Raw genomic sequence first — 27087 nt, forward strand, 5'->3', positions numbered from 1 at the left:
TATCAAAACTTAATTTTTGATTAGTAATATGCATTAAGAAATCATTTGAACAACTTTAAAGATGATTTTCTCAATATTTGGATTTTTTTGCACCCTCAGATTCCAGATTTTCAAACAGTTGTATTTCAGACAAATATTATCCTCCAAACAAACAACACTATGCTATATGTTGTGAGCATCTGCTCAACGTTTTTTTAGATAAATGAGAAGTTTTATCACTGCTTGCATGTTTATGCAGCCTAATTTCACAAATGAACTCGTAAGGTTCAAATTTATGATAATGTATTTTCATTTTGTATTCTAATGAACGGCAAATAAGATGAATTATTTGAATCTCGCTCGTTCTGTTCATCCACTCCTCTTCCAAACACACAAAAAGCTTCAATCAAGCCCTAAAGATGTTTAATGTATTTTGGATTGCGCACGATTTCAGTCAATCCTCTGAGGAGAGACAGAATAATAGATTCAGAGACAGCCGAGTCTAGTTCTCCTGCCTGGCTTAAAACGATGGCAAATTAGGACTCATTTACAGGGCGGTTTGTCTGTAGAAGCAATTAGTCTTTCTCTCCTAGGATTCAGATCACAAGGGAACGTGTGAAGAAGGAAAAGCTTCGTTTGCCTCTTTTATTGTTCATGCACATAGAAGAAAAACTGATTTGAACACAAACTTCTGATTTGGATGCAAATGTGTGGAAGCTTGTTTCTGCCGCAAAAAAAAAAAAAAAAAAAAAATAATAATAATAAAAAAATTAAATAAAACAAAACAAAATAAAATAAAATAAATGTTATTGTGAATTCAGAATTTTCCCCCACAATTCAAATTTTTTTCTCCCACAATTTTGAGTTTATATTTTGCAAATTTTGACTTTTCTCGCAATTACAAGTTCATATCTTGCAATTCTGACTTTTTTTTCTAGGATTTTTGACTTCTTTTTCATAACTAGAATATATAAGCTCACAATTGTGAGTTATATATTTCAATTTTTCTTGTGATGAGTTTATATCTTTCAATTCTGATATTTTTTTCTGTTGCCTTTCAGAGTTTTTTTAAGGCAGTTTTGACTATTTCCGAATGCCGAGTTCTGGTAGTATCAGGCAATTCTGAGAAGAAAACATCAAAAATGTGAGCTCAAAAGCAATTCCCTTTTGTATTTTGTATTCAGTGGCAGAAATGCATCACTGCTGGACTTATATCATGAGAAACAGGAGGATCCAGAATGATTAGGACTGTTTCTGGGATTGAGTTCAAGAGTGAATTCAATCAAAATCAATCAAACATACAATCAAACCGGACTAGCTCAGATCTGTTGTCGTTACATCAGCTGACAGGATGTCAAACTGGGATGTGATGTTTCCACGGAGACCGAATGTAGACTAGAGAGATGAATGGCATGATGTAAATCAATACACAGTTATGAGGGCACACTAATTGATTTTATTAATGAAGTGCGCCACACTCCACAAGACAAACAGATAGATAATTATCATCTACTCTTGAGCTTTACAGAGCAGAGTTTAGATGAGGTCTGCGCTCACATCAATATGCTGTCAGAGGAGCACCACTGTGCACAAATGTGTACAATGGGTACTACAACATAAACATGGTTTATGAAGACACTTCCTGTCCCGGTAAAACAAAAGGCTTAAACAACATACAAAACGGTGTTTAATGAAATTAGTTTTCTGTAAGGGGTAGATTTGGGTGTACAGTTTAGTGTAGGGTGATAGAAAATAAAGTGTGTACAGTATAAAAACCATTATGCATGAAGAGTCCCCTTAAACCACAAATGCAAGTATCTCTGTGTGTGTGTGTGTGTGTGTGTGTGTATTAGAAAAACATCATTCTTTCTTACTGGCAGTTTATTTCAGTATTATTAATATTCTAATACAGTATTTATTAATAGTCTGACTTTTGAACTCATTTTCAAACCAGAGTAATTTGAGTGAAGTGACATTCAGCCAAGTATGGTGACCCATACTCAGAATTTGTGCTCTGCATTTAACCCATCCGAAATGTACACACACAGAGCAGTGAACACACACACACACACTGTGAGCACACACCCGGAGCAGTGGGCAGCCATTTATGCTGCGGCGCCCGGGGAGCAGTTGGGGGTTCGATGCCTTGCTCAAGGGCACCTAAGTCGTGGTATTGAAGGTGGAGAGAGAACTGTACATGCACTCCCCCCACCCACAATTCCTGCCGGCCCGGGACTCGAACCTACAACCTTTCGTTTGGGAGTCTGACTCTCTAACCATTAGGCCACGACTTCCCAAAAATTCCCAATTTCATATAAGTATAGTTTAATATATATATATATATATAATTTTTTTTTTCAGTTTATGTTTTAGTAATTATATGTAATTTTGCATTTTTTTTTTTTTTACATTTTGAATTAACATTTGTATTTTTTCATTTTATTTTACCTCTAGTTTAGGTTTTAGTAATTTTTGTTTGTGCTTTTGCATTTGTGATATTTTTATCTAAATAATTTTAGCTATTTTTATTCCATTTTAATATTAATATTAATAATAATATTTCTGTTTACTTAATTTTAAATGTAAAAAGTTGTAGTCATTTTATGTAATTTTGCATTTTTATATTCTGATATTTTCTTTATTATTATTTGAATTAGTTGCCAAAGCAATGTTTTGAATATTGAATATTTTATTTTAACTTCCTTTCAAATACTTTTTTTAATGTGTGTTTTAATTAACATTAACACTTCAGGACAGATGGAAGCCGCACAAGATTGGTATTTTTGTGAAGACTGGTTTCTAAACCCTAAGAAAGAGAAGTGAATTAATCAATGAATCAACGGATGAACATTCATTCGAAACATTAAAATAAAGTAAATACAAACATTTATGCTCAAATGCTGCATACTGTAAACTGGTTAAGAAGAACATGAAAAAGCATGTAATATGCAATGATAAAATGCATGTGTTGTGCATTTTTTTTATTTAGCATATTTGGCAAATGTAATAAAAAATGTTTTAATGTTTAATTGTATTGTATACAGTATTCCACGTACTGTTACATACTGCACATTCTGGCAAATGCATTAGATCATCCAATACTCTTACAGAAAAGATGCATACTAAGCACAGAAACTGTGCAATAAACTATCTACATTTAAATGCAACAAGAAATTAACTGCACTCCAAGGCTGTTTAAGATGACATGATTCAGCATTACGGGCTGCAGCAGAAAGCTCACATCACAGGCAGTGTAAATGCAATTTGTTTTCTTATGCTTCCAGTTGTTGCTCCGCCTTGTTGTGATTTTCTATGAATATCTAAACAGCACCAGCACAAACATTGCATACATTAACACCAGGTTGCCTTTATCCCTTCAAGCACTAGATGGTGCTCAAAATCCTCGTTAAGGAGTCACCGACAGGAAATGATGGAGAACAAGAGAAGGTTTTGCTCTCAAAATCTGACCAAATTATTAATTAAAGCCAAATCCTTTCCTCGGGACTCGACAAACAAATAAACTAACAACCGGCAACAAGGATTTAGAGCTTCTGAATCTATGCCGATAATATCATTATCAACAACAACCCAGATATTTGTACAAATGCACAAATTGAATTTAGATTGGGCACGAGGGCCAGAGCATTTCAGCAGCATGAAATGATTCGATGGTGTGAATAAGGCCAGACTTCAGGAGAGGTCATGATTAATACATTAAAAGCTGCAGAAATCAATATCAATTGAGCAAAGGGTGTTTAATATGAAGGGCCGGCCCTTGATCACTGCGTGCTTTTTATCTGAGGCCACATTAGATTCCGGAGGAGCTGCTAACACAAGCACTAAATGACCACATGATAGATTAAAGTCTATTATAAAACTGAGATGTACAGTCGGATTGGAAGAGTCACACTCATCGCTGCTGTAAAACAGCTGACGTAGACAAACCTGCTCTATATTAAAGCCTGCCGCTCTTCATGAGTCTCGAGGAAAGTGTGCTGGTGCTTTACTAAGTCATCAGATGAGCCGTTTTCACCGGCTGGACCAGAAGACGAGGGAGGAAATCAAATAATAAAGTTATTTAAAAAAGTATCTATTTTTACTTATCTTTCACATTCAAAAATTAAGTTGTTCACTGATAATCTTATAAATGTAGATTTATAAGAATTGTTTATCCCCCCCCCCCCCCCCAAAAAAATAAAACAAATAATAATACATAATTTTAATGACAAATTAAAACATGTTGTTTCAATTATATATATATATATATATAGTGATAAAAACTATTTACTGACAAATTAAAAATTATCATTTTAATGACATTATACATTTTTGTAATTTTTTTTGTAGCAGATAAATTAATATTTTACTGTAAAATTTAAAATTATAATTTAAGTCATATGTGTGCGTGTGTGTGTGTGTGTGTGTGTGTGTGTGTGTAATGAACAAATAACAAACTAAAAATATTTTTGTAACATAAAAAGTATTAGATTATATATCATGATGATCATCTACTAATTTTAATGAGACATTAAGAATGAACATTTTAGATATGTGAAATGCATTATAAAACGTATTTCTTTATGCATATTTTTTCTACACATATTTTAAAGGGTCACCAAAATGCCCTACAAAACATCCTGCAAGTCTCAAAAATGGAAACTTTGTCATTAGTCTAAAAACAGCTTATATTGAAGGCAGTCTGCTCTATGATGTCATAGTGTGGATAAGCTCCGCCTCCGCAGAAGATGATCAACACCTGCTTCGACATCACTGCTTGTTTAGCCCCGCCCACCGATTCACACACATAGTGTTTATGACAGAGGAGAACGTGCAGAAACCAAATGACAAAGATGCAGTGAAGACAACAAGATGCTGCCTTCCTTATGATCCCAATCTTAGGAAAGAGTGAATGAACTGTTCCAGAACACGTCAGTAAGCACTAGCTTCTCTTCTCGTTTTGTATTGTTTTCTTTTTATTTAATATACAATAAAAAAAAGGCCTGTGATGTGAGTCCCAGTTCTCATTCAGGACATCCTAACACTCTCCACATCAGGTTTGGTTGAACGATTCCCTTTAAAATCAGCAGATGGACGAGCCACTGCAGTCCCACAATCCCCTGGGGCTGACCAGAGGACACACCAGCGCTCTCTAACTGATGTAAACAGAGTAAATCCGAGTCCACCTGTAAGTCTGCGTGATTGTCTGCATGTAACGAGTGTGTGTTTGTTTGTTTTATTCCTCAATCCCGTGGGCAGACTGCATGAATTAATGTCAGCTTTCACTCGCCCCCTATTTTTACGTTTGCTAATGAGACATGAGACTGGAGAAATGTAATTAGGATATCCAAATCAATTAGAGCACATTATTCCTACCGCATTAAAGCTCAATGCAGACTTTCAGGATTGTACAATTCGTGTCGTACATAAACGCCAGCCCTCCTCCTGTGATATTTCCATTAATAGGTGCAGTGCTTAAAACGTTACGACCACCACTATTATCTTTACAGCAGCTGTTTTAATTCATTAATGTATTATGTGTTCATGTCTAGGCTATTTTATTAATAAAAGTCACAGGGCAGCGTTGAGAACATGTTTCTGTGTATGCGCAGTGCAGTCTCAGACTCTCTCTCTCTCTCTGTGTGTGTGTGTGTGTGTGAGTGATGTTTGTGTGTATAAATAAAAGCAGCACATTAATATAGAACAGTAATTAAACTGATTTGGAACTACCTGTGCATTAAAGCATCGTAATGCATTCCTGCCAGCCAATCAGAATCCAGTATTCAGACCATGCATACATATATATATTCCACGGTTTAGGTTTAATTTATTTTTACTTTACTAACTTTTTACTTTATTTCTATAGAGTAACTCTAGTGCTGTGACAAACTTATTTCAATATAAATATACATTTTAATTGGAAATTACGTAATTTTAGTTACATTAATTTTTTTTGTAAAACACTATTTGTACTATGAAATATTTTATTTATATTTTGAACAAACATTAAGTACATTAAATTTAACAGTTTATAAAAAAATGTTCATATAAAAATCTACCATTATGTATTATCACCGATTCATACCATCCGGTTTTAAGCTATAAATAAATGTATAGATAAATTGAATTAATTCATTAATTAATTGAATGAAAATATTTAGTTACATTGTATACATTTTTATAAAACTTTTTTATTTATTTTTTTATTATAAAAAATATTAGTATTTTTTTATACAAATTAAATAAACTAAATTAAACAGCATATCCAAAAAAAAATAAATAAAAATAATTCTGTCATTATGCACTTGTCATTCCAGTTCCAATGATTATTACTTATTTTTTTTAATTATTATTATCTTATTTTACTATTGATTTGATTTTAATGCACAGTTGCTATAGCTGCTGAGGTTAACATGTTGTATTACAAATAAATGTTTATCTGTATATTTAATAAAATCTTGATTTTTGACTGAAAAAGCTCCATAGTTTAATATATTTTAAGGCTTCTGATGCCACTATATATGATTAACAGACAAAACGGAGGATTTTCATAGAATACAGTGTTACAATTCAGTCTGTTACCCTTTAAAATGTATCCAAAACACATCAGAACAACAGATTAAAACAGATTTCTGAGTGAACAATTACTTTATAAGACGACATGAAACCTCCAGGATTTACTCTGTAGCTCAACATTGTCAGCTTTCGAAATGTGTTAATTTAAGACAGTTAACTTAAAAAATCTCTTAACACTTACGTAAACATTTAAATAACAACACATTACCAGAGTCAAGTGTCACACTTGCACTTTCTCTGTTTTAAAACACAATGTAACTTGTCTAAATCCAACCGAGGTGTCTGAAGTGAGTGGATTTTCTTGGTCTTGGACGTTTGGTGAGTTAAAATCAAGTAAACTTAGCACTTAGCAACACATAACGATGTGCTAGAAACCATCTTAGTAACCATGCAACATCCAAGCACACACATTTCCTTCATAAAATACACTGTGAAACAAACCTCTCTCGTCTGTGATAGAATAGGATTTAATGGCAGTATAAACAGACTGTTGTGTGCGTGTTGTTATCCTTAAGTAAAGACTGACTGCTTCCTAACTTAATTAAACAGGCCCTGTGGAAAAGAGACAAGACGAGACGAGAAGAAAAGAGGTGAATGCAGGTCAATCAGGAGACAAAAACATTTCATTTAATGCTGCTTTTGTTTACGTTTGCATAGTGAATAGCAGATAACAAGCCAATTAGAATGGCCTCTGATGTCATCTTTTAAAACAACGGTAATGATGAATGATCAGAAAGTAATACAGTACAGTTATACAGTAAACATTAATTAAAAAAAAAATTAGTGCATGTTTCACTTATGAATTTTAGCTCTGTTTTTGATTCTTAAGTCAAAAAAAAATGGACGACAAGTGAGTGATAGTACATTTGATTACAATTATTATTATTATTATTATTTTTTACATATATAGCCTATAATGCTTCAAAAAAGATATAATAATTAACTTAGTTTATATTAATTTAATTTAATTAAATTTTTTCTTTTTTTACTTCACACTAATATATAGGCGACAGTACACAATGACAGAATTAATTTTTTGGTATAAACCGTTACATTTTGATTAATTTGTATGAAAATAAATAAGTAAGGAAAAAAAGATCACAATATATGTGTGATATTATATCATATATGATATGATATGATATGATATGATATGATAAAGTGAGGCTGTTGTCCTGTGAGCTCTGATGAAGCTCTGTAGGTGTGTGTTTGTGCTGAAGTACAGTAGTTTCTGTGTGTTTGCTGACACATCTACAGCATTACTGATGGTCCCGTCACAAAGCAGCGCTGCACGCTGATACATTACCGCTATGTGTGCTAAGATACCTAAAGAAGACTTTGGCGAAGTGGAAGTCATCCTTCCATTTAGACAGTTTTGCCTCCTGCAACATTTGCTGGATGACAACCTAGATAACATGCATTAGCAGAGAAAAGAGCTCAGAGGAGCTTCTGAGGAAGGTTATCATCAAACACCATTTGTTCAGAAACATACGCCACTGTACTGATAACAGAGAGAGAGGGAGAGGGAGAGAGAGAGAGAGAGAGAGAGAGAGAGAGTGAGAGAGAGAGAGAGATGGAGGGAGAGAGAGAGAGAGAGAGAGAGAGAGTGAGAGAGAGAGAGTGAGAGAGAGAGAGAGAGAGAGAGAGAGAGAGAGAGAGAGAGAAAGAGAGAGAGAGAGAGAGTTCTTCAAGAAAGGTCTCGGGAGGCCAGCGCTTTCCTCAAACCTCAAGGAAGAATTTTACTAAGAGGTTATTATGAAAGATTTGCAGGCTGTGATCAAAATGTATGACATGTCTGAATACGGTTTAAAGCCCCGATTTGGGTCATTGTTATTTTTTTTTCTTGCAGTAAAGTAATTTAGATTAAGTAATTTATTTTAAAATAAAATACATGCAATTTAAAATGTTTTTCTTTTTCTTTTATTCTATTAAATGGATAGATGTATAGTTAATTCTATTTAATTAATAAATAGTGACAATTATTTAAAAATCAATAAATAAATAAATAAATAATAAACTAACGAACTAGATTAAACTAGATTGTGGCTAAAATTGCCATTAAAAACAAACAAACAAATAATAAATAAATAACTAGAGCTGTTGGTTGGGGTGAGTTGCAATTTTATTTGAAATTATATTTTAAAAACTTACAAACAAACAAAGTAGTGAAGGGCTATGTACAGTAGTTGCAATTTGAAATGTAATTTTAATAATACTAATAAAAACTAGACTAGATAGTTGGGGCTATTGTTATTTAATCTAAACAAACAAACAAACAAACTATAATCTCTACAATAGGCAAGTATAGGGGTTAGTTGCAGTTTTGAAATCTTATTTAATTATATTAATTTTAAAATATAAAACAAACACATTAAATAAAAAGCATAATGTACTCAAGGCTAGATGTGAGGCTACAGTTTTATTTAGTAGAAAGAAAAAAATAAAGAAAGAAAGAAAAAAAGCAGTCAGGGCTGGAAAGTTTTGTGCAATAGATATAAAATTGTATTATTATATATATATGTATATAATTATAGATATATTTAATTTTTTAAGTAAATTATTTAAAGTGTCAAAAATTAAATTGTAAAAATTAATGCATATATATATATATATATATATATATATATATATATATATATATATATATATATATATATATAGGCTAGTTTATGCAATAACAATAACTTGGTAAGGAAAACTTTTTTTGTACTATTACACAGTTAATTTCCACCATGACGTAGAAAAATAAATTAAAATGCTGTCACGTGTCACAATTGACTTTTATCAAATGTTCCACTTTCTTAACAGACAGAAAATCAACAGTAACTTGATTATGCATTTCTCAAAATGAGACTAGTGATTTTATTTCTTTTTCAAAAGCACTCCAATTCAGCCCGTTTGTGGAAAGTGTCAGTAAAACTCAATATCTAGATTCAAAAGAGCTTGCTTTAATATGCTTGAACTCTTCTGTGTCCTGACCACACCTCATCATTCATTCAACACTTTCACTGTTTTTATCCTCACCTGTAGCTGATATCTACACAAATGAGAAACTGCATCATTTATGCTCCATTGTGTAAACGCTTCATCCTGACAATGAAGCCATAGATGATAATCAATTGGTATTCATCTTTAGTTGCTGCTGCACAAATGTTGGTCTGATGCTAATATCATCGCTGTGAGATAAAGAACCACTTGAGCAGGACAGTCAATATATTCAGCTCTCACACATTAAAACCACATCACTCTTTGAGAGATCAAAGCATGAGAAAATCATTAGCATTAGCATCCCAAATCAACCTCAGAGACGTTAAATGTGCTGATGTGAACGTGCAAGAAGCAAGCTTTTCATTTTTATGTAATTTTACATCATATGAACTGTGATTTGAACAAATATGGTTCGAGAAAAGTTGTTCTGACATTATTTACTCCACTTTCATTTAAAAAGAATCAGTGAGTAAGTGAGTTGAACTTGAGAACTGGTTAAGTCTGAATTTTGAACAGATCTTTTAGATTGACTCACTGAGTCAACTTGTAAACCAGATCAGGCTGTTTTGTTAAAAATTAAGAACCAATCACTTAAGTTAAACTAAGTTAACTAAACTAAGTTAAACAGTTAAACTCAAGAACTAGTTAAAGTTCATGGCTTCAGGAAAAGTCATTCCACATCTATGGCCTTGCTTTTTTAATTGACAAAGTTTCCTCTGCATTAGAAAATAATGAATTTACCTGTAGTATATTCGTCGACTTCTCAAAAGCTTTTGATACAGTCAACCATCATATTCTATTGAAAAAAATGCAAAAATATGATTCTCATGATGTTACGCTTGAATGGTTAAAAAATTATATTTTAAACAGACAACAGTTTGTTTGTATTAATGGATGCTATTCCAACACATCCAGACTACTTTGTGGGGCCCCTCAGGGGTCCATTCTTGGACCATTATTATTTCTTATTTATATCAATAATTTATCAAATGTGTCAAATATTCTTTTCCCAATAATGTTTGCAGATGACACAACTTTAGTTTATTCTCATTAAAAAATAAAAATTTTCTGATTAAAAATGTAAATACTGGTTTAACTGCATATGCTACATGGTTCAGATTAAATAAATTATCGCTGAAAACAAAGAAATCTAATTATATAATTTTTAGTGGAAAAAAAATCATATTCTAAGAACCTCTCAAAAGTCAAAATGGAGACTGTGGAGATATCCCAAGTCTCAACAACAAGATTCCTCAGAATTTTTGTTGATGAGAACTTGAATTGGAAAACACAAATTGACTGGGTTAGCAAGAAAATAAATAAATCTATTGGTATAATTAGGAAGATTAGCAATCTCATTACTACAAATTGTCTTCTTACACTCTATTACAGTTTAATTTATCCATATCTTTCATATTGCAATATAGTTTGGGCAAGCCCTTTTCCTTCTACACTTCATAGAATTTTGGTTCTTCAGAAACGTTTTGTCAGGATTGCAACCCGATCTGAGTCACATTCTTCATCTGTGCCTCTATTTCAGAATCTTCAGATACTTACTGTGTATGATATTAATATCACTCAAATATGTGTTTTTATTTATAAGGTATATTTTAATTATGAAAATATCCCAGAGCACTTTAAGACTTATTTTAAATTTAACTCACAGGTTCACTCTTATTCAACTCGTCAATCCTTAGATCTTCATCTTCCAAAGTTTCTTACGTGCAGAGGTCAATTTACTATTAGATTTAGGGGTACCAAATTATGGAGCAGTTTTTCCCACTTAGCAATAAACTCCTCCTCATTAAAATGTAATAAAAGATACAACCCAAATTCCGGAAAAGTTGGGATGTTTTTAAAATTTTAATAAAATGAAAACTAAAAGACTTTCAAATCACATGAGCCAATATTTTATTCACAATAGAACATAGATAACATAGCAAATGTTTAAACTGAGAAAGTTTACAATTTTATGCACAAAATGAGCTCATTTTTTAATTTTGATTTCTGCTACAGGTCTCAAAATAGTTGGGACGGGGCATGTTTACCATGGTGTAGCATCTCCTTTTCTTTTCAAAACAGTTTGAAGACGTCTGGGCATTGAGGCTATGAGTTGCTGGAGTTTTGCTGTTGGAATTTGGTCCCATTCTTGCCTTATATAGATTTCCAGCTGCTGAAGAGTTCGTGGTCGTCTCTGACGTATTTTTCGTTTAATAATGCGCCAAATATTCTCTATTGGTGAAAGATCTGGACTGCAGGCAGGCCAGGTTAGCACCCGGACTCTTCTACGACGAAGCCATGCTGTTGTTATAGCTGCAGTATGTGGTTTTGCATTGTCCTGCTGAAATAAACAAGGCCTTCCCTGAAATAGACGTTGTTTGGAGGGAAGCATATGTTGCTCTAAAACCTTTATATACCTTTCAGCATTCACAGAGCCTTCCAAAACATGCAAGCTGCCCATACCGTATGCACTTATGCACCCCCATACCATCAGAGATGCTGGCTTTTGAACTGAACGCTGGTAACATGCTGGAAGGTCTCCCTCCTCTTAAGCCCGGAGGACACGGCGTCTGTGATTTCCAACAAGAATGTCAAATTTGGACTCGTCTGACCATAAAACACTATTCCACTTTGAAATAGTCCATTTTAAATGAGCCTTGGCCCACAGGACACGACGGCGCTTCTGGACCATGTTCACATATGGCTTCCTTTTTGCATGATAGAGCTTTAGTTGGCATCTGCTGATGGCACGGTGGATTGTGTTTACCGACAGTGGTTTCTGAAAGTATTCCTGGGCCCATTTAGTAATGTCATTGACACAATCATGCCGATGAGTGATGCAGTGTCGTCTGAGAGCCCGAAGACCACGGGCATCCAATAAAGGTCTCCGGCCTTGTCCCTTACGCACAGAGATTTCTCCAGTTTCTCTGAATCTTTTGATGATGTTATGCACTGTAGATGATGAGATTTGCAAAGCCTTTGCAATTTGACGTTGAGGAACATTGTTTTTAAAGTTTTCCACAATTTTTTTACGCAGTCTTTCACAGATTGGAGAGCCTCTGCCCATCTTTACTTCTGAGAGACTCTGCTTCTCTAAGACAAAGCTTTTATAGCTAATCATGTTACAGACCTGATATCAATTAACTTAATTAATCACTAGATGTTCTCCCAGCTGAATCTTTTCAAAACTGCTTGCTTTTTTAGCCATTTGTTGCCCCCGTGCCAACTTTTGAGACCTGTAGCAGGCATTAAATTTTAAATGAGCTAATTAAGTGGATAAAAGTGTAAAATTTCTCAGTTTAAACATTTGCTACGTTATCTATGTTCTATTGTGAATAAAATATTGGCTCATGTGATTTGAAATTCCTTTAGTTTTCATTTTATTAAAATTTAAAAAACGTCCCAACTTTTCCGGAATTCGGGTTGTATTTAAAAGCCCATTTAACTACTGTTCTACATTTTTAATATAGATATTATTCCATTTTTATGTTATGATCATATTTTTTTTTTTTTTTTATTAGGCTACTGTAATCGTCATTAAAATTTGTTGATGTTATGTGTATGTATACATGTACAGTATGTGCATGTGTGTTTTGTGTGTGTGTTATGGATATATGTATCTCACTAGTTTGTTGTTACTTTTATGTAGTAAAATGTTTTTATTTTCTATGTTTTTTGTTTTGATTTTATTGTAATTATGTCTATAGGTGGAGGCGTTACATAAGCCCAGTTGGGGTTTTTTGTCTCTTCCTGCACATCATTAAATTGATAATATTTGTCTTATTTTTGTTCGGATATTTTATGTTTAGTTATTATTATTTTTGTCATTTTGTATGTTAAGGTGCAAATATAAATAAAAAAAAAAAAAAAAAAAAAAAAAAAAAAATGAAGTCGGATTTGTGAACAAATATTTTAGACAGAATCACTGAGTCAGGGAGTTGAATTCAGGAGCCGGATCAGTTTGTTTTATGAACAAATCTTTTAGACCGAATCACTGAATCAGTGAGTTGAATTCAGGAGCCGGATCAGTTTGTTTTATGAACAAATCTTTTAGACCAATTCACTGAGTCAGCGAGTTGAACTCAGGAGCTGGATCAGTCTGATTTATGAACAAATCTTTTAGACCAATTCACTGAGTCAGCGAGTTGAACTTGAGAACCGGATCAGTTTGTTTTGAGAACAAATCTTTTAGACCGAATCACTGAGTCAGCGAGTTGAATTCAGGAGCTGGATCAGTCTGATTTGTGAACAAATCTTTAAGCCAAAATCACTGAGTCAGTGAGCTAAACTTGAGAACCTGGGCCCGATAACGTTCACTCTTAGCGCGCGAAGAAGACATCGAAAGATATATCTTACCAAAGTTGTTGATGTTTCTAAGTGTGTTCCCCGAAGTGTCCCTTAGGAAGCTTATTAGCACGCTGCCTCTTACGTCCGACGTTACAAGAGCGCTGTCCAAAGTCAGGGTGCTGAATTAGTTGGCATCGATTGCTCATGAATCGATTTTCCACTTCACATGAAGGTGCATTACAGCGTTAAGAAAGACAACACGTTCTATGCAAATGACACATTCCTCAAATTATTACAGTAACATTTATTTTAACATAGTTTAAGTTATCAGTAGAATATAGACTATAAATTAAATTATCAAATGGTCAGTAATATGTTCACACGATAGGCTATGTTGTGACGGTTAGACGAACCGGGTATCTCTCGCTAATCATCCACCCTTCCTTATCCCGTTGTGCCGCTTTTTGACATGGGTTTAACGACTTATGAAAATTATATAATACACTTTTATATTAATGGTAAGGTACTTTACAATCAGAATTGATTGGCAAGCAGCTGCAGTTACTTCTGTTTAATGCGGTATTGATTGCAATTGGTTTATGTTTTTAATAAAAAACAACCTATCTACAATGAACAGAGAGAGAGAGAATTAGATACAAAATATGCTAGGGAAGCAACGTAAACAAGGGCACCAAGCTTCTCGTCAGGGAACTTGAAGATTTGCTGGACCTTGCCACCAAGTCGAAGATCACACCCCTATGGTCCACTATAACCTGCACGTTTATGGTCGCGTATCCCTTTCGCGATATTTCCTCCCGATCAATCACTGATGGATTACCGATAGGGATGAGTGTGCCATCCACCAGGATGTCCCCGGCATGGCGCAGAAGGGCGTTGGTGACTGTGTGGACACACCTCCACACTGAGGTCTTGATTAGGCCGTAGCCCTCTCCCACGACCTCGATGAATCTCTCTGTAGCAAAATAAATAAATAAATAATAATAATAATAAAAAAACGTAGCGCTGGGCTTCAGGGCTTAAAGCAGAATTCCGCCGCGCAGGTCTGGGAAGGTCCAGCTGCTCCACAGTGAGTTGTCTTGGGAGGGGATTTTTTTTAATATAGCCACGTCAGGCAAAATGTCAAAAGGGCTTAAGTTTTGCCGAATAAAAAAACTGACATGGACTAAACGGCTCCGAGTCCGGCTCCGTCTTTGATTCAATACAAGGATATGTTGGATCGCTGCCATAGTTGGTCGCTTACTGGACACCACCATGCTTACCCATTTATAGATCTTAGCCATTTAGAGCCAAATTGTTTGCCAGATTTTAATTATCAAAAAAATGATTGCCAATTCGCTTTAATTACATTACGAAAAAGCCTAGGCTAATTACCACCATATTAGTTCTGTAACCACATAAAGTCAACTTCATAAATAGGCCTGTATCCATTGCGAACATAATTTATTATGAGTCTTAAAAAATAACAGAAAATCATTGTTGAGCCACAAAATTGTCAACATACCATAGTTTGACTTGTACTTCGCTCTGCTGATTTCTAAAGACTGCTGTACAGTAGCGTCATGAGCTCAAATAACGGTAAGAGAGAGCTACGAATGGTCCAGACCAACCTTACGAAAGTGTGACTTACAGAAGATATACTTAGCGTACGAACGTGTCGGGAACCGAGCCATAAGGTTAAGAGAGAGGTTAAGGAATAGGTTAAGAACTACTTAGTGATAAGAACGTTTTGGGGAACCGGGCCCTGATCAGTTTGTTTTGAGAACAAATCTTTTAGACAGTAAGTTAATTTCCAGAATCAGATCATAAGAATCACATTTTTGTTGATGAATCAGTGCTCACTATTTATAAGTCAATATTTTCAGTGAGTATGCAAATGTTTTACGGATTGGTTTTATGATATTTGAATGATTCTTCTAATCAGTGCTTAATTTGTAAATTGCGAGGTCCCGGAACAAAGCGGGGTAACGGATCTGGCATGTGATTACAGGTGGGAGAGGTAACGGAACATTCGCGCAATCACATTGCTGGACCAGTTTAAGTGATTTTAAGAGCGTGCATCAGTTGCATTTAGGGTCTGTAAGGTCAGGTTATTCCTATACAGTATAATATGTTTAATTAATATTTAGTATATTATATTGGAAATTGTTAAATACGATATTATCAAATTGTGTTGACTTCTGATTAAATAATGAATATGCAGTTATGCAATAATGCACGCTTTAGTTAATATTTGTTATAAACAGACACATTCCTTTAGGTTTTTGGCTGTAAGGTGTGTGTGTGTGTGTGTGTTTTACACTGAGCTCTGTTTTTAAAGGTTCAGCTGGTTTAAAGACACCTGACAACAGGTCAAACTATGAAGATGGAGCTTCTTTGGGATTTCATATGACAGCTGATGGATGTTTTCAGACAGCCTCCTGTCCTCAGGACTGCATTATCATCTCGGCAAGGTCAGGAACTGTACAGTCATAACACGACCACAGGTTGACATATTAAAAATGACAAAACCATGGGAAATGGGAAAACAATGGAGAAATTCCAAGGCCAACTATTGATTGTTTGATAACTTCTTGTTTGTGAGAACCTGTCTATTATTTGAATTGTACATATCATTATCATTAATAATATTCTTTAAATAATATTAGAATTACATAAAAAATATTATTATTTTTATTTAAATGATTACAAATGTTAAATATATGATTTTCGGTACGTCATTTCTTGTTTAAATTTAACACATATGTATATATATATATATATACTGTATATGCATTAAATATTCTGAGAAGTAATTTCTTGTATTATGAAAGACCTGCTTAAACCATCAAAAACAGCTAATATTTAAAATGTTATTAACATTTCAATATTATTAATAATATTAATTAAATATTTGTTATTATTATTATTATTATTATTTCAAATATATACATATTAAATATAATTTTTGCTATTATTATATATTTTCTGTTATATCTTGTTTTTGATATAACATCTTATATTTACATTAATTATTATTATTATTATTTTTAGACATGTAAAAGTATTCTTAGAATGATCAAAGAGCCGCTAAAACCAGCAAAAAATATTGAATAATTGAAATGTGAATATTATTGTCATTAATAATATAATTTAAATATGATTAGGATTATATTAAAAGCATTAATATTAATAAATGATGATGATAATAGTCTTTCTAATAATTATTATTATTAAAAAATTTATATTTTTTTTAAACATATACACATTAAATATTATTTTTCAGACATGTAACTGTGTTCTGTATAATACCATAGTACATGAATATTGTAATCATCCAATACCACAATCTATATCAAAGTAAAATGGAATTACATAAATATATATAACATATATGTATTTTATTATTTCAATAATATCAACCCTTTGCTTTAATTAGCAACAGGCAAATATGGATGCATTTCTTTTTCTTTTTCATTCACCTGCAGCCCTGAGAGTGAAAAGCACTGGAAAAGTGTTCATGATTATTAGTAAAAGACAGAATTAGTGCCACACCATTTGAAGCAAGAAAAACAGCATGTCAGTGAATTCTTCATCATTCATATGTTTGAGTAACTGCAGACAGCCTTCAGATAACACAGGCTAAACCAAAGTCACTTAGGAGAGCAAATGTTATTGCATTCTCTGGTCGCGGGAATTATTTCACCGTTTGCTCTGGTTTGCAGGAGATGAGCAGAAGTTGAAAGCCAGGCCTAATGCATACTGCAAAAATCATCTGCTTTATTCACAGCACTGTGAGAAATTCACACTGCGCGTCTGGAGCAAGGAAAGTGTGGAAAGACTTTAATCACGCTAAATGATTGAAAGCCTCTAACAGCGATGCTGCGTTTCTGAAGCTTAAGTCAATCAATAAGTAAAGAACAGGGAAAAGACAAAGTCGAGGAATTTATCGCTCTCATGCAGCACACAGCATTTCTTAAGAATCTCTTACTCTGAGAGCTGATAGTTGAAAACTAAAATAGAAATGAGCGCTTGTGGCTAATTAGATGTAATTAGCCTCAGTCGGTCCAGATGATTCTTATACACCTGTCAAGACCCTCAATTACATCTGTCTTCTGCTCTTCAGAGGGACACTGATCCAGTAATTACACAGGTACATCTCCATATGTTTCTCTTAATTATCAATCAGAAATATCTAAAGACAAGATCTATTTATAGCAATATTTACATTCATATTAAAGCATCACACAAAAAAATAAGGACGCCGATAGAGGTACATTTAGAAGATAGTAATACCGTGGTACTCTGGAATATACAGTAGTATGAAATGATTATCATATTCATGTACCATGGTATTTGCATAATGAGTTATTTTAAGAATACCATTTTATATGTCCAGTTTAAAAAATAACAAGAATAACAATACAGAAAAAGTTAATATTTAGTTAATATAATTTGAACAATAAATTAATATAATATAATATCAATTAAATAGTATTATAAATAATAAAAAGAACATGTAAATAATAATTGAATAGACATATAATGTAAATATAAATAAAAAATAATATGAATAATATTTAAGCAGGTGTATCTCCCAGAGAAGAATAACTGGGATTGAAAAAAAAATAAAATAAAAATTGAACCAAAACTAATATTTAATAATAACAATGATAATGGAATATAAAAATTCTATTTACATTTAAAATATTATATACATAATATATAGCTGTATATTAATTCTAAATCATATATCTACTTTACATCAAATAATATATATATATAATATATATATATATATATATAATATATATATACAGTATATATATATATATATATATATATATATATATATATATAAACATATAATATAAAGGATTTACTAGTTAATGCATAAGATCGGATTCGTCATTTTATGGAACCATTTAATGGAAAAATTGTATGTAATAATACATTATTTTGAAAACATAAAATGTATAATAAATGCCACCAAAAGCAAAATGAAATTTTAATAATATACAAGTAGTAACAATAAATATAATATAATATAATATAATATAATATAATATAATACAATATAATATAATATAATATAATATAATATAATATAATATAATATAATATAATATAATATAATATAATATAATATAATTCTACTTTAAATTGTATACTTTATATAAAAAACAAATGTTGTTTGTTCACCAATCTAAGGGGTTTTGCAGGTTTAAGTCTGGTGGTTTCATTGGCTTGCTGGTCTCTGTTTTCTCGGCAGGGATTTAACAACAGAGTTGCACCAACACAACTTCTCTAGCATCCCTGGAAGTTATTGTAGTATCACACTCAAGGATCCCAATCACAGACATCTGAGAAAGATGGAGAAGTCCGTCAGCAGAGTTTGGCGTGATTCAGATCGACTGAACTGCTTTCATCCCGAAGCAAGCAATAAAAGAACCGCAGTTCACTAATGTTAAAATGCAATCATATAAAAAGCCAGCGTTATACCAACATTTTTCTGCCTCGGGGGGAAGAGAACTTGACTGGATTAGATGAGGCGCCTCACCTGCGGGAGCTCGAGCGGTTTAAGACTCAGTTAGTGCGACTGATCCCAGTGAGATCTCCGATTCTCTCTGTGTCACTATACTAGCCTCCCCTGCCTTCTACAGGAACGACGGTGTAAGATGAGGGAATAAACAGCTCAGGCTGGTGCTGAGCAGATAAATGATTGAACTAGCACACAACCTGAGAGGAGATTATCAAATGCAATGAGCTTCCTGGGCACCGCTACATTCGGTACAAAGATGTGTGCATCTATGAGGAAATTGCTATCAGTCTGTGAAGGAGAGAGAGAGAGAGAGAGAGAGCGAGAGTTACTTAGCTGGAAATAGCCTAATGAATGGCTTTGCTTGTGAATGATGCATGGGAGGAATTCTACAGGTGCTAATGCATAGATATGATTTATAATCCAGCAGCTATGACAGTAGTGTCACTGTGGAGGGATTATATTAGTATTAAAGGCTTCAACTTTTTATGCAAAGCGTGTCTAAATATAACGCTATCATCCACACGTTTCTTGATTAGTTAATCTCAGAAGTTTTCAAAAGAGTTTCACATGTAATAGACCGCAACAAAACAAAAACAAATCTGGTACCAATGCGGCTAAAAATGTAGGCAGGCACTAATGCGCTCCATATTTATGCTGCATTCCAGTTGTACTCAGAATTTGGAAATTCTTTAAAGGAACTTTTTTTAGACTCCATTGAGTCCTTGGAATTTCAGAGAAATCATGACAACTCCAACTTCAGAATCCAATTTGGCTGCTTTAGTGCTTCAGCAGTAAAAAAAAAATCCAGTGACAATATGTTGTTTATTAGCACATGTCAACATGTCTATCCGGTCCACTTGGGTGTGACGTCGTTCCCAGCTCCCGATTTCAAAGAATTATTTCATATGCAAAGATGTTAGACAATCAAAGCAGTGGGCGATTACACTGAAGTCTTTAAAGTGAAAATGGCCTTTAGTTTCTAAACTATGACAGTTTTTGATGTAGCCTATACATTTCCAACTAAGGAAACAACATACAACTTTCATAAATGCAGTTCATGGCCCTTTTAATTGCACCCAAATGCATCGATTTCTCCAGACACACAACAGCAGGAGTCACAAAGTTAAATAAGATTTAGTTACTGAGGTGTTTACGGCTGTTTTCACACAGTTCCATTGCTTTCAACCACTAAAGTTTGTGTTCACTGAAGAATCAATATCAATGCTGATATATACATATAGTTTATTCTTTATTTAGATTTATGTCCCTTAGGATGATTTTCGAAGAACCTTAGGATGGGTTATAATAAAAATAAATCAAACCTTTCCCTTATTTTAAGCTTGTCTTACCTAGATAGATATATAGATATATTATTTATTTACTTAAACAGTATGTCTGTGTGGTTACACACACACACACACACACACTCTCTCTCTCTCTCTCTCTCTCTCTCACACACACACACACACACACACACACACACTCTCTCTCTCTCTCTCTCTCACACACACACACACACACACACACACACACACACACACACTCTCTCTCTCTCTCTCTCTCTCTCTCTCACACACACACACACACACACACACACACACACACACACACACACACACACACACACACACACTCTCTCACACACACACACACACACACACACACACACACACACACACACACACACACACACACACACACACACACTCTCTCTCTCTCTCACACACACACACACACACACACTCTCTCTCTCTCTCTCTCTCTCTCTCACACACACACACACACACACACACACACACACACACACACTCTCTCACACACACACACACACACACACACACACACACACACACACACACACACACACACACACACTCTCTCTCTCTCTCACACACACACACACACACACACTCTCTCTCTCTCTCTCTCTCTCTCTCACACACACACACACACACACACACACACACACACACACACACACACACACACACACAAACACTGTTAAAGTACACTTACTGTACTAATAACTCATTATTAATAACTCAAAGCATCAGTTTTCTCACCATGTGAAGCTTAATTAGATCTCACTTTTTTATAATTAACTACAGCGCAGCCCACATGAGCTGTCACTTCTTTTTTTTTGCATACATGATTCAAAATATCTGAACAGTAAATCTGACGCTAAAGCTTCTCTTAAAGAGAACTCAACTAGTGCCAACAGAGCTAAGCATTGGTTCAGTTCCCAGGAAACACATGAACTGATCAATTGCTTTATTGTGTTGTAAATATCTTTGGATAAAGCATTTAGCCATTTATGAAATGCACTAAAACATATTTTCACGATAGAACCTCATTTATTTTGCATATCTGTCTCTTAGTAGTTAAAATGAATACAGATCATGTTCCTCATGCATGTGAGGAAGTCTGACATCATTGTTATAGCAACCAATGTATGTAAGATATGAACAATACTTCTGAACAAACAGAACTAATTTCATAGCTTACAAAATTACACTAATTAAATATGCACTGATTTACATATATTTTGACAACAAATCTTTGAAAGTCAGGTTCAAAAAACGTATTTGCATGGTATATCTCTTTTTATCACTATAAATCTGAAAAAAAAAAATACTGTTTAAGGAATAACGTATAAATTATATATGAACAAACCACTTTCAAGTTTGGTTGCTGCTGAAACAGTGAAAAAACATTTTCTTCAGAAAACTACTTTTAAAGACACTTATTGTAATTGAAATCTACAGATGCAAATAGATAAAGTGCAATTAAAGCAACACTTAAGAGTATATATCAGATGTTTTCTTTCCACTAAGAAAAAAATCTCAAAAATGGCCAATGCATGAAAAAAAAAAAAAATCCTGTATGCATTCATTGCAAGGCTTAAAACCAGCAACCCTTTGCCCCCTAACTTCAACCACTACGAAACGCTACTCTATTACTGTCAGGACGACTTCTAGAGAACAAAATCCAAGATTGTAAATAAATCAAGCATGCCAGATCTGAAGGACATAACGTTTTTACAAAGTGAAATGCCTTTAGAATCATCTTTTGTGTTGAGGATTGGCAAAACATATGATTACCCCAACAGCTCTTTAGTCACTGCACTTGTGTGTGTTCATGCCCAACACAAACCATCAAACACGCTCTTAATGGCCCGTTGTCCATCAGCAGAGACCACTGAAGCGACTGCAAGGATTCAGTCAAAGTCCCTCCACTCCAAACCAAACTACAAAACGCTCTGATAAACCTGAAAGTATTTAAAGAGACAAGATAATGAATTGTTCTTTACCTGCATTTCACAACACTTCAATCACTGTCACACACGCTCAGCGTGAAGGTATTAATATAGACCTGGGAAAGTTCTCCAACAGAGCACCGGCTGTCATCCTATTCAGCCGAGGCAAATCTCAATTAAATTAGCCTGAATAGGTGCATGCCGCCATGAAAAAATGACAATTCAGTACCCGGTCCTTTATTTAAAGGAATATGTTGGCCGGTTGTTACGGATTGGATGCCTAGAGGTGCTGCGTTTGCACGGAGCTTGAGGTAATTTCGCCACCCAAATGTAATCAACCAGAAGCACATTTAATTTCCCTCTACACAAGTGAATTAAGGCTGCGATATGTACGCACAAAGAGGAATATGATAATGGAGGAAATGGGGAAAAAATTAACTGAGGAAAAGTTTTAATTAGATGACTGTCCGAATAATTTGTTTAATAAACTGTTATCAGAACGATACAAGACAATTATGGCTGCAGACTCTTTTACAATTTCATTAAGTTTACAGCTTCACAAATTGGTATAACAAGCAAGGACTTGAAAAAAGTTACATTTTTCAGTTTGTCACTGGAAAATGCTTAAAAGTTGTTAAATAATCAGTCAAATGCACTGACACATTTATTAAAGCACAAATAATACTTATTTAGGGTGATTTTGCTATGAGTTTTTGTGAAAGTCAACATAGACTTTTATATCAGAATATAGAAATAATTGAAGTTCGGTCATGATTGACAGCACTAACAGTTTTATTTGGGAAGCATGTCACACAAAGGGTTTGAAGACTGATGTTTTTGACCTAAAATAAAGAAATCTTTCACGCTCCCTGACTATTTTCTCAGGCGGCAAAACATGATTCTTAACACCTTATTAATCAGAGTTTCCCAAAAGCATTGCAAGACTATAAGTAGATCATAGAGATTCTTTTGGGAAGTTCATATCAGGGTTTCTGCAGGTTTTATGAAGGTAAATTTAAGACTTTTTAATTACCTTGTTAAGACCAAGTAAAGAAAGTTTTCACGCCCCAGCCCCACCGAAAGATATTTGTTACTTTTAAGCATAAACAATCAAAAATCAAGCCTTCATATTTAAAATTTGAAGTAAATCTCAAGTAAATGCATCTTTGTTTGTAAATGCACATTTTTATTGGAAAACAACAACAACAAAAGACTGACAAGGATTTCTGAGGCATATGCAATGCATGCGATAGACGATGACATTCTGCTCTGATTCAAGACCTGTTAAGGCTTTAATTTTTGGAAGTTCAAATTGAGACTTTATAAGAATCCCTGATTAATATCTTGTTCTCCACTGCTTTTTGTTTCAGAACCAATATTTAGCACACCATGTTTCCTGGATCCTAAAGCACATAAATTGCATCATTTTTTTCTAGTGTTGAAATGCCTTTTCTGTTCAGCTTAAATTGCAGAATCAGCTGTAAGATATTCCTGATTAATTCAACAGCAACATTGTTTCAACCAATGGTGTGAGTAAAACCAAACACTGAAATTAATAAGTGACACATTTCCAAAAACATGTTATCAAGCCTTGAGCTGAACATAACCAGTGATTATAATTTCTAAATAACTCGTGAATTTCAAAGATACTTGCCAGTAATTAACACACTGTGTTCGCATTCACTGCAAGTGAACTGTTTATTTTATCTGAGCATGTAGTTTTGGTTTATATATATATACCGGATATATTTTTTTAAAGGATGAGGATATGTTTAATAAGTCATGTTTTTCCATGACTTTAACTCATCTAAATCACTTAGCCAACTTTAAGTTGAAAATTTAAGTTGAAGTTACAGACATTTGATTATACTTAAGTTCAGTTGCTACCTTTAATTTTTAAGTATTAAAATTAGTAGTTGCAAATTTAAGGCTAATATTAACAGATACAAGTTAAAGATACAAACATTAATATTAATAAACACAGTATTGCTAATTTTTAATTCATGATAACAAATGAAACTACTTGAAAAGTCTTAATGTAATCCATTTCTTTCTCTGTAATCTATTTCTATACGATGCAGTCTCAAATTCATTTTTCCCAGCTGTCCTCAACATTTTTGGGTCGTGACTCACCAGTTAACCCACTGTTCTACAGAATAGACAGTGATGAATAATTCACAACGGTGAAGAAAAAATGAATAAATTAAATTCAACCTAGACGGCACATGCACCTTCTTTCTCTTGCTCAGAAATGTAGATGTTCATATGCTGTCGATTATTGCACATGATCTTTTTCTTCAGAGCTGAAACAGATTTTTTCAAAGAGCTCCTGGTTTCTTTAATTCAAAAGCCCATCTGTGAGGGTACAAAACGCCACATCAGATAATTAATCCAACAAGCTGTAGAATAAAAGAAACAGCGGCTCAGTCAACGAACGTACAGTAACCGTTAGTTTTTGAACAATCAACCATGTCCGTGTGAACATATGCTGGAGAGACGGTGGAGATCAGACTTATTAGACAGATCAGGAGACAGCACAAACATGCATACAGACAAAACCATCTGCAATTTGATGAAAACGGCGACAGGAACAAGAGGCCCATGATGTACAGCAGGCTAATGAAAACGTATGTCTCATCACAGGACTTCCCCAGCGCTCGGGCCTGTATCTAATGGCACTGTCAAGGCGAAACAGGAAAAACACAAGACGGGAGATCAAGGCTCGGACGGCTGAGACAAATGACAGAGGTTAGGAGTTACACGGAGCATCTTTCATCGCGTCCTTCCCAGCATCCCAGCATCACAGCAGAGATGAGAAAGAGAAGAAAAATTAGGTACTGTTGGGTGCTCGCGCTACGTATGCATTAGAGAGGAAAGCAATATGCACTTTTACATTTGATAAATGACTCTGCTGGGATATCTAATCCTCTTCCTCCATCACCTCTCTGGAAAAAAAAAGATTAGCGCAGGCTTATTTTAGAATTCAACTCCCTTAGTCAACATCTATTTTATCCATGCAAACGAGATGGGAATTAAAAGTACATTCGCTGAAATATTGCACTATTGGATTTGTAATGAAATTATATTAATTCACGTTTGCCAGACAGTGAGCTGCTGCAAAGATACACTGACTTTTATATTTAATGGCATGAAAAGGCTTCAATTTAATTCTGCTTCTCATCCCGGCAGCTAATAGAAAGCCGGGTTTTAGATATAAAAACATGGTTAGCAGTGCTGGAGAAACTGCTCTTAAATACAGCTTACTCAAGAAGTAGTTCAACTCAAGTTAATTTACTCATTTTAAACAGGTGTTAGTCGCGTGACAAAGTGCTAACAAAAAGCAACATGAGGAAAAACAGTAAATAACCTTGTTACTGGATAGGCAACACTATTTTTAAATGCCAAAGTGATGTCATCCTACAGAAAACGTAGTTAAACAAGTTCACTGTGAAAAAAATAAATAAATAAAAATCTGAATTTCAATGAAAAAAAGGCTTTTTATACAGTGGAAAACTGTAATAGATCTAACAGAATGTTTCATGTATTTTACAGTACAATACTGTTTCAAAATTAATCTTATAATAAGAGTGAAAAACCATACATCAACACAGAATCTCTTGTGTGACATTATATAAGTTATAAGTTAATGAAATGCAGTTTTTAACTGTAAATTTGGCAAATTTCTGACAACCACAGCTGCAGTATTTTTTTTTACCGTAAATTTCACAGATATCTCTTATAGTGTATCATTGCTAGCTACCCAACTCATTGCAATCACTATACTAAAACACTGTATACAATTGGTGTTTTATAATGATTTGACGTGTCTCTCCTCCATTTGCTACTAATTTCATACTGACGTCTTATTCCTCGTGCATTGTAGACTAGGAAACACAGGAGTAGTTAAATGTGATGCCTACAAGGATGTAGACTTGAACACGTCTTGATTGAGACACTAAACATTCATGGTCTAATAACAAAAATGCACATTTAAATATTTCATATATATATATATCTCATTCAAAGAGTTTTCTTTATTTTCATGACTATGAAAATTGTAGAGTCACACTGAAGGCATCAAGGGCTATTTGACCAAGAAGGAGAGTGATGGGGTAACTCTCGGGGAACTCCTTCAAGACTGTTGGAAGACCATTTCAGGTGACTACCTCTTGAAGCTCAGCAAGAGAATGCCAAGAGTGTGCAAAGCAGTAATCAAAGCAAAAGGTGGCTACTTTGAAGAACCTACAATATGACATATTTTCAGTTGTTTCACACTTTTTTGTTATGTATATAATTCCATATATAATTCCACACGTGTAAATTCATAGTTTTGATGCCTTCAGTGTGAATCTACAATTTTCATAGTCATGAAAATAAAGAAAACTCTTTGAATGAGAAGGTGTGTCCAAACTTTTGGTCTGTACTGTATATATATATATATATATATATATATATATATATATAT

General features: G+C 33.9%; 1 long non-coding RNA gene across 1 annotated transcript; it reads left to right on the forward strand.

Moving 5' to 3' along the window:
- Positions 1-4801: 4801 nt before the first annotated feature.
- On the forward strand, positions 4802-25675 carry LOC132142979 (uncharacterized). The gene is made up of 3 exons (XR_009434137.1): positions 4802-4911; positions 16166-16298; positions 25266-25675. It is a non-coding gene; the product is annotated as an uncharacterized LOC132142979 (long non-coding RNA).
- Positions 25676-27087: the final 1412 nt, after the last annotated feature.

The sequence above is a fragment of the Carassius carassius genome, chromosome 7 (assembly GCF_963082965.1).
Source record: "Carassius carassius chromosome 7, fCarCar2.1, whole genome shotgun sequence".
In the NCBI taxonomy this organism is placed as follows: domain Eukaryota; kingdom Metazoa; phylum Chordata; class Actinopteri; order Cypriniformes; family Cyprinidae; genus Carassius; species Carassius carassius.